The following is a 13,745-nucleotide window of genomic DNA, read 5'->3' as shown; positions in this document are numbered from 1 at the left end:
TCCAAAGCTAGAGGAGAAGTCTGTTTGTTGGACTGACCAGGAAACAGAATGCTGGCCTCCAATGGGGCACTTTCCTAAGGGGTGTTCAAGAGCAATTTTGTCTATAAGGAATTTTTGCCTTAGATGCTCAATTTAGTTCACCCCCAAGTAGAGTTTGAATGCACTGCCCCGAAACTCTACCCATCCTGGAAGGAGCCCAGGTCCCTGCCCGACCTCCATGAGATCCCCCACCAGCCCGGAACTTTAGGACTTCATCCCAGGAAAGAGAGAAACAAACTTCTATCTTGTTTAACCCACTGTAGTTGCCAGTCTTTTCAGCAAAAACTCGCATCAACTAACCAAGAAAAAAATTCTACTTTCTCTTGAAAACCTACTCTACCCCACTAGAAATATCCGCCCCCTCCTTCCTCTGAACTTTCTTTCTGTTCATTTGTCCCTTAGCACGGGCCCCTTTGCACTGCAGTGTTTCTGGAAATATGTAAACAGAACAACGCCCACGTCATTGTATCCTGCACTGCCAATCTCAATTTCCTCCCGAATTTAGGGTACTGAATCCACTTCCTCTGAATCCAAACTCCTGAGAGGAGAGGCTGACACAGAGAAAAAGTCCCTCACCCTCACGTTTCCAAAGCTCACCTCCTGTGCCTGCATCAAGCTTTCCAAAGGGACAGCAACATCCAGGACAGCCTGGGTACCTAGAGCCAAAAGTTGTCCTGCAGAGAACACCAAGTCATTCTTCATCCCTTAGAGGTGAATAATCTGAAGACTATCCGATGTATCTGGGGAATATTTAGGATCAGGTAATAAAAGACTTTTTAAACTTCATTCATTTCCTTCTCTTAATGAAGCCCTGGGATTCGTCCCAGGTTTAAATTTTCCAAATAGAATTGTCCCCCTCGATCGCTTTTACCCAAGTTTCACTGGACTTGGATAACCAAAGATTAATGACTTTTGTATAATGGAGCCCCAGATGCCTCATACAGATGACAAGTCTGTTTGCTCAGCACTTTATCCTAGCCTGACAATCAATCAAGATAAAAATAAGAAACTTCAAGTCAGAATTTGGTCACTGTAAGTTGATAACAGGGTAACCTTGGACTGCATGTCACCGTCAAATGTAAACGTGGGGCGTCACCCTTGGTCATCCCTGCAGCAAGGTGAATATCGACTCCTGTCTATCCTTAAGACCTGACGTCACTAAGGCCAAATACCACCTCCACAAGTAAATGAGACCCAGCTTTAAAGATTTTCCTTTTATTCAATACTCATTTGGGAGCATAAACATGACACGTTAAGATGTTTGCACTGGGACAGCGTATGTTAATGCTGCCACCAGAGAGGTCACATGGAAGAACTCCATCCACAGCCACTCGCTAATCAACATGCTATTTAAGTAGAACACAGAGAGCAAGTCATTGGTAACATTTGTGCAGACTCCTGGGTCCACTGTCACAGCCTCACCTGGGACGTGCGCAGTGAGGAGGGCAAGCAGCCTGGAGTGAACCGGGGGGAGGACACCATCACTGTGTGAGGGACCCTGCTCCCCACACAAGGCACCTGCCATCCACCCGGTCACCATCATAGTATCATAGTAGGTCATTCTCCAACTACAACTATATAAAAAGATCTACATTCAGACCACTGCATTCATGAGACAAACTGGAAGTGGTAGAAGGAAAACTTGATTATCTTTTTATAACCTTTCTTCCAAAATAACCACAAAGATACACTACTTGACAGCAACACACATACACTTCAGACTACAAAAAAACGCCCAATACAACCACCACCACTCATAAAGCACCTTTTCCCACTTACCAGCAGGGCTGGGTAAGAGGATCCACTTTCCACTTCAAATTCCCCAAGGAACACTGAGAACAGAAGGGTATTCCCAAGTCCAAGTGCAGGAGAATCCTTTATAATGAGCCCCTGGCCACACAACACAGCACACCCACCACAAGCACGAGGCCAAGAAGCAAGCAGAGCTCACTCTTTGTCAAAGCAGAAGTGGTTTTCCGGAGTAAAGGTCTGTTGAGGGAAAGTATGCAAGACACGCCAGAGACAGAGAAGTCTCTTCCAACCTATGAAACACGGCTGGATGACTTCTGACCCCACTGGAGGGGTCAGAAGTCATCCACCCAGAGTCTAACTTCTTTGTGTGTGAAATGTTGGTAACACCTGTTGTATGGGGCTGAGATGATGATTTCACGAGACAGCAGGCTTCACCGGGCGCAGCGGCTCGCACCTCTAATCCCAGCTACTTAGGAGGCTGAGGAAGAGGGATTGCTTGAGCCCAGGAGTTCGAGGCTGCAGTAAGCTATGATGATGTCACTGCACTCTAGCCTGGGCAACAGAGCAAGACCCTGTCTCTTAAAAAAAAAAAAACGAGAGACACAGGCTGGGCGCGGGGGCTCACGTCTGTAATCCTAGCACTCTTGGGAGGTCGAGGCGGGTGGATTGCTCGAGGTCAGGAGTTCGAAACCAGCCTGAGTATGAGCAAGACCCTGTCTCTATTAAAAATAGAAAGAAATTAATTGGCCAACTAATATATATAGAAGAAATTAGCCGGGCATGGTGGTGCATGCCCGTAGTCCCAGCTACTCGAGAGGCTGAGGCAGGAGGATTACTTGAGCCCAGGAGTCTAAGGTTGCTGTGAGCTAGGCTGACACCACGGCACTCACTCTAGCCTGGGCAACAAAGCGAGACTGTCTCAAAAAAGAGAGAGAGAGAGAGAGAGAGAGAGAGAGAGAGAGAGAGAGAGAGAGAGAGAGAGAGAGAGGGAGGGAGGGAGGGAGGGAGAGATGAGAAAGACATCAGGCCGCAAGTATCTAAGTGTCTGACACATCGGGTCCTCAATAAATAATGGGAAATTTTAAAGATCAGGCTATTGCCCCTTCCAAGACGCCAAAGCCTGAGCTTTTTTTCCAGTCGTGGTCCAGAGCTTTCCTTGGCCACCAGCGCTTGCGTAGAGGCACACAGCAAGCCTGAAGATCAAACCGTCCTGACGAAGGATTGGGGGGCTGCGGGGGTGAGACCTCCAGAAACAAAGGGGGCTCCTACGAGAGGAAACGGGGTGACTGAGAGCCTAGAAAGACTTAAGACTGGCTTCAAGGCAGCTGGTGCGGTGGAAGCAGGAGAATCCATTTAAACATACTCCAGCGAGGGGCAAGAGTGTGAGGACACCAGGCTCACAGAGGACAAAGCAGACCCCCACCTGGGACTAGGCTCCGACGGGAATGAACGGCACCTGCATCACCGTAACAGCGCGAATGCTGCTTGTTGGGTTTTAGCATTCAGAATCCACAGGTGAGTCGTGAAAGCCTTTCCTGAGATTCAAGAACAGAATACAGGTATGACCAACTCGGGGAGTGTAAAATTAAAGGCACAGCTGCCTGAAAGTGAGAGGCTGGACTGGAAGCCTGTTGGTGGTAGACAAGAAAGGCGTGTCTAGGAGACAGAGCAGGAAGCAGGCGGCGTGTGTCGTCTGAGGGTGACCAGGACAGCAGTGGCGGCCTGAGAGCGTGGGTCAGAGGCAGGGAATGGGGGGCTGTCAGAGCGAGCTCCCAGTGTGACCAGAGACCACGAGGAGACCCCGAGAAACAGCCTTCACAACTGACAAAGCGGAAGATGGGGCCGCAGGCGTAACATTCGTGCACGTGGCAATCACCGCAAAAGACGGGAGAACGATCTACAGGGAAAGCGGGGGTAGCTCTGAGAAGCGGGACCAAGTGAAGGAAGTGTTGCCTTTCATTATCGGCTTTTCTATAATGTTCCCTATTTTTAGCCATTTGAATGTAACACTTTGACTTAAAAATTTTAATTGACAAAAATCGTATATATCACGTACAAGATGTTATTTTAAAATACATATGTACCGTGGCATGGCTAAATTGAGCTGGTTAGCATGCATTACATCGCATACTTATTTTTTTGAAGTGAGAACACTTACATCTATTCTTGGTAATTTTTAGGAATATATTATTATCCATTATAGTCACCATGTTGTCAATAGATCTTGTGAATTTGTTCCCCCTATCTAACTGAGATCGTGTGTGACCAACATCCCGCCCGCCCCTGGTAACCACCATTCTACTCTCCACTTTTAGGAGTTCGACTTTTTTTAGATTCCACATAGAAGCGAGATCATATGCTATTTGTCTTTCCGTGCCTGGCTTATGTCACTGAATAACATTCTGCAGGTTCATCCATGTTGTTGCAAATGACAAGATTTCCTTCTTTAAGGCTGAATAGTATTCCACAGTGTGTATGTGTCACATTTTTTTAAAATCATTCATCCATGGATATCTAGGTTAATTCCACATCATTATTGCACTATTGCAAATAATGCTACAATGAACACAGGAGTACAGATATCTCTTTGACATACTGATTTTCATTTCCTTTGGATATATACCCAGTATTGGGATTGCTGGCTCATATGGTAGTTCCAGTTTTAATTTTTTGAGGAACCCTCCACACTGTTGTCCACAATAGCTGTACTAATTTACCTTCCCTCCAGCAGTGTGCAGGGATTCCCTTCTCTCCACATCCCTTCCAACACTTGCTATCTTTTGTCTCTTGATGGCACCCATTCTAACAGGTGTGAAGTGCTATCTCATTGTGGTTTTAATTTTCACTTCTCTGATAATTAGTGATTTGGGGTATTTTTTCATATACCTGTTGGTCATATGCATATCTTCTTTTGAGACATGTCTATTCAGGTCCTTGGCTCTCAGTTTTTAATCAGGTTGTTTTCTTACTAGCGAGTTTGAGTTCCTTATATATTTTGCTTATTAGGCCCCTTTTCAGATATAAGGTCTGCAAATATTTTCTCCCATTCTGTAGCTTTTCTCTTCAACTCTTTTGATTGTTTCCTGGGCTGTGCAGCAGCTTTTTAGTTTGATAGAATCTTAGTTGTCTATTTTTGCTTTTGTTGCCTGTGTTTTGGGGTTCATATCCCCAAAACCACTGCCTAGACAATGTCATGGAACTTTTCTCCTGTGTTTTCTTTTAGTATTTTTAGAGTTTTAGGTCGTACATTTAAGTGTTTAATCTATCTTGATGTTTGTATATGGGGTAAGATAAGAGTCTGGTTCCATACGCCTGCATGGGACATCCAGTTGTCCTAAAACCATTTATTAAAGAGACTGTCTTTTCCTCATTCTGTGTTCTTAGCATCTTTGCAAAAAATCAATTGACCACAATTGTGTGGATTTATTTCTGGGCTCTATTCTGTTCCATTGGTCTATGTATCTATTTTTATGCCAGTACCACACTGATTTGATTACTATAACTCTGTAGTATATTTTGAAGTCAGATAGTGTGATGCCTCCAGCTTTGTTCTTTTTGCTCGAGGTTGCTTTGACTATAAGGGGTCTTTTGTGATTCTGTAGAGACATTTCCTATTTTTATCCATTTGCATAAAATATTTTGACTTAAAAATTTTTAAATAAAAGATACTCTATAAGACCATTGTTTAGATCATAGCAGTGGATTCATCTCAACTTTTATCAGGCTTCAGAGTGGTATGTTTAGACCATCGCAGCTGGCCTTATATAGTGTGTTTATTTTAATCTTAGTAAAAGTCACATTTAAACACTATAAGTGCACTAGTTATTTTCTGGATTTGGAAAGCTGTCCAACTCTGATTTGTTGTAAATGGAACAGAATGGTTTTGATGACCATTTTAGATCTTCAGAATATAGGATTTCACAGCTAAAAAAAAAGAAAGTGATTAGTTTTAAAGGTTCAGCTTCTATAGGAGAATACTCAAATGCACGCAAACATACTCTAGAGTCATTGAATCCGCAAAATCCAATCAGTTCTTAGAAAAGGCTCAAATCCTGAGTTCTCCAGGAGGGCTTTTTAACTTAGAAAGAAATTAACTGATGAACATAATTAGCAAAAAAAAAAAAACTCAAGGAAACAGCATATCCTATTGTATCATGGATTAGTAAGTTTAATTATGAAAAACAGCTTGGAAATTGTTGTTGTTGTTCTGCAACATTTACTAAGCACCAACAGAAGAGTGAGGACCCCAGCACAGGTCCAGGGACCCTGACCAACAAGATAATGCTAATTAGGACTCTCAGTCGCTCAGGGAGACGGCAGGTGGGAGGCAATTGATGGCGCCTGCAGTCATCAAGAAGTATACTCCAAAGAGATCAGCTAATGGAGGATGGCAGGGAGACAAAAGTGCATAACAGATTTCATTTTTAATGAAGAAAAGGAAGCACAGGAATGACTTATCTTTACTGACATCACAGCTCTTTAAGTGACTGGGACCGAATGACAAAACAGCTACAAAGATCCTGCTTTGAATTTCACAGATTCAATATGCTCCCTAAATGGCAGTGGGAACTAAAAATTCCCAGAGAGCCAAAAACAATGTTTTTCATTGAAAATAGATTTCAAAATATTTTTCTTTCTGGCCTGTAGGGAACACGGAGATAGGTTCAGAATACTGCATTGACTGTCAAATCCAAAATATACCACAAGTCATTATGTTAAATGCTAAACAAATCATTTATCATACCCCCACCCCTTCTATCAGTCTCTCCCATTTTCTCACACACATACATACCCATGCACCCATGTAACTCTTTAAAACATCACGTTTATTCTTGCAAAGCATGGCTGTCTCAAATTCGCAATTGCTCATCCCTACAAGATCTCACCCAGAATGTCCTGACCTTCTGAAAGGATCAGGAATATGATTGATTGGTTACAATGTTCATTCATTATATTGTATTCAGACTTGTATTTGTCCAGATCCCTTAAAACAATTCTCCTTCCTCTGGTTTATGTCAAAATAAAAGCTCCTGGTAACATTTACTCATGACTTTATATACTTTCAGAAATTTCAGGTAATCATTCATATTCCTATACATTAAGACAAATGTTTCTGTTGTGCTTGTTTGACACAGCTTTCTCTTAAAAAGGGTAGAGAATAAACATTTCCGGGTAAGCGGCAACCCAATCAAAGCACACTCGGGCAGTACATCAAGAGTTGGGTTGACAGAACAGAAAACAACCAAGCAAGTCTGTCAGATTTCATTTAGGTTTCCCAGAATATAGGAATGCTAAAACAAATGAAAGCCAGAAATCACTGAGGGAGGAACTCCAAAGGATTGAATTGAGCCACATGTTCTAACCCATGCAATCCACACATAACTTCTCAGGACTTCCAGAAGCAGCCAGGGTTGCGCAGGCTCCTTGGAAAAGATGGTATTGTTGCCCCTTCCTCATGTTATTCTACTGCATTAACAATTCAGTCCATCATTCCCGCTGTCCTCCACCACCTGCCCTATTCCTCATACACATCCCCCCAGCGCAAGAAGTAAACAGAAAGCACGGTTTTCCATTCTCTACAGGTGGCAGCATAAAAATCCACCTGGAACCCTCCTTTCAGGTCTGAAATCTTGGGGAAGGGATCAGTTTGATGTGTTTCTTGTCCGCTGTGCCCCGGGCTCTTCAGCCAGACCAGACCACCTAGCACCCTCTGTGGGTCCTCAAAGGACAACAGCCACCCCAGGGTGCCCCAGGTGATCCTCCAGGCAGTACAGCTCTTCCCTGTGCTGAGCACATCTGTTCCCACCGCCCTTAGCACAGAACTTCTGGCTGCACCCTTGACCTTTGCCCAGCCTCGAGCTCTTCATGCTTGGGGTTTGCCCTAGTCTCCCCCCAGCCTGTCGTTGGCTTGCCTCACCCCTGGCTCCCAGCATCGCCACAGCCAGCCAGGTACTTACCTGTCACCCCCCACCTGGCCAGACGCTGCCCACAATGGTGGGAGGGGAGGATCCTGTACACTTCTATCAGGCTGCTTAAAATACTGTCAAATTTTCATTTCTACCTTGACCACAGTGAGACTCACAGCTGAATATAATGCTCACATAAATGGGCCATTTTTACTTGGGGTTCCCAATAGAACAGTCCCTTCCCTTCTGTTTGACCTCTGACCTCTTTAGTTCAACCATGCTAGCTGTCTATCCACAACATTTTCTGGAAATAAATGGCATGTAAGTAAAGTGCATTTCTTTCCTGCTTCAGAGGAATGATACTAGCTCTTGAACCAATTCTGGTTAGTCTATGGCTAATAGTCACTGGTATGCAGGGAAATGCAGAAGAGATAGGAAAGGAAGAGCATTTTCATAATGCTAAATATGTACATGATCAAGACAGATTTATGACATTCCTATTCTTAGTATTAAAATATTTCTTCTCTAATGAAACTATTTTAGATGGTAGTTATTCTTTGAAAATAAATCCTTTATTATTAAAAATGTCAAACGCAAAATACACAGAACAGTATAAAATATACAGTGAACCCTCATTCACCTATCCAGCTCTAACAATCATCAACTTTATGTACAGCCAAAAAATATTTTAAAAATTGGCCCTACATTTTTTTCCTTATTCCACAAAATCAAAAATGACTATACTAGGCCCAACTCCAAATTTTACACATGCAAATAAGGAGACAAGAGATTAACCTGTCCCCAGGTGTGTAACAGGTCAGGAACAGAACTGACACCTGCAGGAGTGCCATGATGCAGCTTTGGAGGGTAAGAGCATAAACTGACTTTTTTAACCTCGTCATATTTCAAGGGAGGTGTGTTCAAGATCTGCAGAAGAACCCCGAGTCTCTACCCAGGGAACTTCACACATGGATCATACTGTCCCATCCACAACAACCAAAAGGGGAAGTCAACAATCCGTTACCAAAGTTTACCTTATCGCATGCTAAAGCAATTGTCCAGCAATTGCTGGAGGGTTCCAGCAATCACCAACCAGTTTCAAAGACTACTGGGAGTTTCTACTTTAATTCCTTACCCAGAACTTACCCCTCGCCTCCCCCAAAAGATGTATGAAGCAAACAGATGTGAATGAATGAGAGGGTCCAAGAAAGTCAAAAGCCAGCAGCTACTCATGCCCCCTTCTAAGCCCCTACCGTCACCCCGCCGAACCACCAGGTGGAGGAAGAACTTGCACGGCAATAGGAATATTAGAACCGGGTACTACATATGCACCTGCCTCGCAGAACCACAGTGAAGATCAAATGAGATGGCATAAGAGATGATGTTATAACATGTTTTAAAACTGTTATAAAACTATACCAATGCACAGGGTAGCTGACTGATAAGAATAAAGTATCATTTTTAAAAGACTCACCTTAAATTTTCAGTTTATGTACAGAGTCAATTTCCCTGAAGATATTCTAAAGCACGTGAGAAAATCCAGCAGCAATACCTAGAACAATAATAAAAGTCATCAGAATCAAGTAATGTTTGGGAGGAGGGGGGGATCAACATATATATTTTGTCATTTCCCTCATACTAAGCAAGAAAGGAAGTAACTCAGGAAACTAAATTTCCACCACAACACATGGGCTGGGAATTTTCTTTACCAGCAGGGAATTGAGGTCCCAAGACACTTATTTCGAAGACCAAAATTATGTTACTGTTGGCAAAGAGACAAGACACATTCTTTTGTTCCCTGTGGTAGGAATGCTTTAATGGCTCTGAATTTAAGCAAAAAACAAATACATACATCCCCTCTCTGGCCCCTCCCCTAAATGTCTAAAACAGAAATCACAGGCACTGCACGCTGATTCTTTTTTAAATTAGTTTACATGAGCCGCCCTTGTCTTGTTTGCTTTTTTCCTCCACTTTGTTCCTCTAACACAGCTGTGAAGTGGTCTCTTCTTATTCCCATATGGCTCCCAGTTCTCTCAGCCATTGGGAACTTACTCCATGGAAACCCAATTTGATGCAGAGAAGCGCCATAATCAATTGTGGAAATCAACAAAATCACCCAGCCACAGTTCACAAAACAGGAGTCTGAGTGGGAACACACATACGTATTAACAAAAGAGACTAAACATCCAAATGTAGAACCACAGATTCATATGAAACAGACCCAAGTTCATGTAATCAAATCTGGGTAGGGATGAGAGACTAGTTCGTTAATGGTGTTGGTTAGCTGCTTAGGGAGGAAAAGAAAAAAATCTAGATCTCTCCTTCCCTACTTGTGAATAAAACTCAGAATGAAATGAGTTCTAGAAGAATATGTGCAAGAATCGTTTTATAATATAGGGATAGGAAAAGCCTTTTTAAGAATAACACCAAAGGATGTAATTATAAAGGACTGAGACATTGTTTAAAAATCTAAACTACATGAATCACAAAAATGAAACAGAAATTTTTAAAAACAGAAACCAAACAATAACACTTCTGTTAAAAATAAGAAACTAGGAAAAATATTTATACGTGATGTTATATTTCTTTTATTGTTGTTCTTGTTTTTTGTTTTGTTTTGTTTTGTTTGAGACTAGTTCTCACTCTGTCACCTGGGCTAAGTGAGGCGGCATCCTCACAGCTCACAGCAACCTCAAACTCCTGGACTCAAGCAATTCTCCTGCCTCAGCCTCCTCAGGAGATGGGACTAACAGGTGTGTGTCCCACCACCACACCTGGCTAATTTTTCTATTTTTAGTAGAGATGGGGTCTTGCTCTTGCTCAGGCTGATCTCAAACTCCTGGCCTCAAATGATCCTCCCATCTCAGCCTCCCAAAGTGCTAGGATGACAGGTGTGAGCCACTGCACCTGGCCAAATAATAGTTTTGATGATATATTTCTGGGTGAATACAAAGGTAAATGACCACATGCATTATAATTTCCGTGTGTGTGTGTGTGTGTGTGTGTGTGTGTGTGTGTGTGTGTGTGTGTGTGTATGCTCCCGGATATCCAAAGAGATGTGTAAAAGAATGTTTATCAAAATAGTTAATGATTCTGGCTGTCAGAATTTTAGATGATTTTTACTTCTTATACTAACTGAATTTCATAAAATGAACATGAATTATTTTCCTAAAGAATATAGTGGAGTTATTTAACTTTTTAAATCTCCTGCTCAAGTGTTACGTGATACTACATAAATTTCTACTTTCTATCAACTTCCCTCCCTTATTTTACCAACATCCGTGCACCTGTGTGCCCATGGTGAGCACTAGTGGGAAGCTACCTTCCTCCCCTCCAGCTTCCGGTCGTGCCTGAGGGCCACTTCATCCCTGCCTTTGGGTTCCTCAGACACTCCTGAATCCTCACTATAAATCTCTTTTTTTATTTAAGCTAGAGTTCGTTACTTATGACCAAAGGAATCCCACCTAATACAGTGCTGCTCTTTATTTCCTATCTTCTCAATCATCGCATGCTATTTGAAAATGGAGTAATAAATCCTATAATTGCATGAATGAAGGTTTATCACACACAATTTCAACTAATGTTTATGCGCTGCAGCTAAAGTCACTGAAGCAAGATGCTCAAAGCTAGTATTAAAAAAAAAAAAAAAGGCAAAAAACTATCTCCAGAGACAAGTAGATTCACTCCTAACAAGGGAACTGATGAAGAGACTATTTGAAGAAGAATAAAAACAAAGGAGACGTAATTGTACAGACGGGCCATTCCCTGTGGTTAAAATATTTCCATTGTAACCTCTTCATGGATTTAGTTTTATCGTGTTATATTTATATATGAAAAGATTTTTTTTTCCTATTGAGATTATAAAATACAGAATTGTATCCCCATTATGGGTCCATTATGTTCATTTTATCTCCAGCAAACAAATTCATTCTTCTCATTGCCTTATTTTTAAAGGTTCAGGAGTCCCATGTAATACATGCATCCTCATAATACGATAATCATAAACACCCTTACAGATGCACAAGGTGCATATAGGTGTGTGTTGGATGTAAAGTACAAATCTAATTAACCCTTCATCTGCTGGTGGCCCCCTCTGCCCCAGAAAATTTCCTTGGAAGGTAGACAAATGGCAAGAGCCACTGTCCAGTTTCAGAGATGAGCAACTGGGAGACTTAACTAAGTATTTGTGACTCCAGAGCACAACGCAGACAAACCCATGAGCCCCTCAGTATCAGCTGCTGGCCTCTCTGTTCTGAACCCTCTTCAGTGCCAACAAAGTCTACACTGGAGACTGAGACACATGAGCATTTATGAGACAAAGCATCACATTTAGGGAAGGTAAAGGCACAGTAGTTAAGGGTAAGTTGCTGGATGCTGGTTTTATCATTTACTAGTCATTTGGCCTCGGTGTGCCTTAACCTCTCTGTGCCTCAGTTTCCCCCTCTGTGATAATGCCAATCAAAGGGGCTGTTGTGAGGACCAGAGGAGACAGTGCACGTGATGCAATCAGCAGTGCTCACGGCCCGCTGGAGCTCTGTGGGAGTGGGGACAGAAACAGCCCGTGGTAGAAACTCATTACTCTTCGCTCGGTCATAACAAGATCCCTAGAGAGTGCTGAGACACACGGTGTCCCTATGTAGGCGCACATACCTATTTAAAATGCTTGTTTTTAGCATGGATAAGATCCATTCAAGTAATCAGAGATTGAGTCTGCGGGTAGCAGGAGCCTGTGATTTAAAGGAACCTTGCCTTAAGCTAAAGCAGCCTTCTCAGAGCATCGTATGATAAATGGCTCGGCAGCTCCCACAGCGCACCTTTTCTGGAGTGTTTCGAGAAGGTGAAGCAGGTGAACGGCAGTCAGCAAACGCTACTGCCCGAGATGCCCATCACCGACAGCAGGACATGCGGGCAGGGCTCAACAGCTCCTGCACTCCACGCTGCTCCCTGCTTGCTGAGAGAAGCTCAAACACACCTCGGAGCCCAAGGCTGCTCATCAGCAGAGCAGAGGTGGTGATACTGAGCTGTTCTGGATGTTTTGAGCATGAAATGAGAGAGTATAGGTAAAGTTATTAACATGGTGCCTGGGACCCAATAAGTGTTCAATAAATGGTACACCTGATAATACCATCTCAGCAGCATTACAGAAATAAGACACATATTAAGTGATCTGACTGAGACCACACCAGGCAGTTTTTCCCTGTAAGAGTTTCATGGACTCTTGTTTTCTTTTCTTTTTTCTGTTTTTTTTTTTTTTTTTTGAGACAGTCTCGCTTTGTTGCCCAGGCTAGAGTGAGTGCTGTGGCATCAGCCTAGCTCACAGCAACCTCAAACTCCTGGGCTCAAGTGATCCTCCTGCCTCAGCCTCCCGAGTAGCTGGGACTACAGGCATGCGCCACCATGCCCGGCTAATTTTTTCTATGTGTATTAGTTGGCCAATAAATTTCTTTCTATTTATAGTAGAGACGGGGTCTCACTCTTGCTCAGGCTGGTTTCGAACGCCTGACCTTGAGCAATCCTCCTGCCTCGGCCTCCCAGAGTACTAGGATTACAGGCGTGAGCCACAGCACCCAGTCTGGACTCTTGTTTTCCACATTGCGCTTGGCATAATCCGCACAGGATTATGGGTACAAGCTGAAGGGGATCTGAGGAGTCTGCACAGCACACGTGGCTGAAACCTCAATATATGCTACGGATCCCACGTGGCCGACAATACATCTGTCATAAGATTTCATTATAAGGCAGGGAACAGGATAACACCACCACACTCAGGCTTTACCCTAACATCATCTGCGTGAGCACAAAAATCAGAGCATGGGCCCACGTGGGCACCATCCCAAGTGTTTTTGCTGCCCCAGGTTAACAAAACTACTTTTATAACATACGGCCCAGCAAAGCAGAGAACATCCCCTAGACTGAGCTGAGGATGAGCAGCGCATACTCTTGGCTTGAAGTTATCAGTAATGTTTGACACCTATATTACTAACTACTCAAAATTACAAAATCCAAGCAGCAAAGAAATAAACCAAACGGTTCTTCGGTAGAGCTACA

At 43.0% G+C, this 13,745-nt stretch overlaps 1 protein-coding gene across 2 annotated transcripts in view; it reads right to left on the bottom strand.

The window, feature by feature from the left end:
* TLN2 (talin 2) overlaps nucleotides 1-13,745 on the bottom strand; it is a 406,920-nt gene that overhangs the window by 229,547 nt on the left and 163,628 nt on the right. For both annotated transcript variants that reach the window (XM_020286036.2, XM_076004441.1), the window contains exon 3: nucleotides 9,172-9,249. The gene's annotated coding sequence lies outside the window, so the exon portion shown is untranslated. The remainder of the gene's footprint in view (nucleotides 1-9,171; nucleotides 9,250-13,745) is intronic.

Source organism: Microcebus murinus, chromosome 6 (assembly GCF_040939455.1).
Source record: "Microcebus murinus isolate Inina chromosome 6, M.murinus_Inina_mat1.0, whole genome shotgun sequence".
In the NCBI taxonomy this organism is placed as follows: domain Eukaryota; kingdom Metazoa; phylum Chordata; class Mammalia; order Primates; family Cheirogaleidae; genus Microcebus; species Microcebus murinus.
This window is presented reverse-complemented; position numbering and strand designations above follow the sequence as displayed.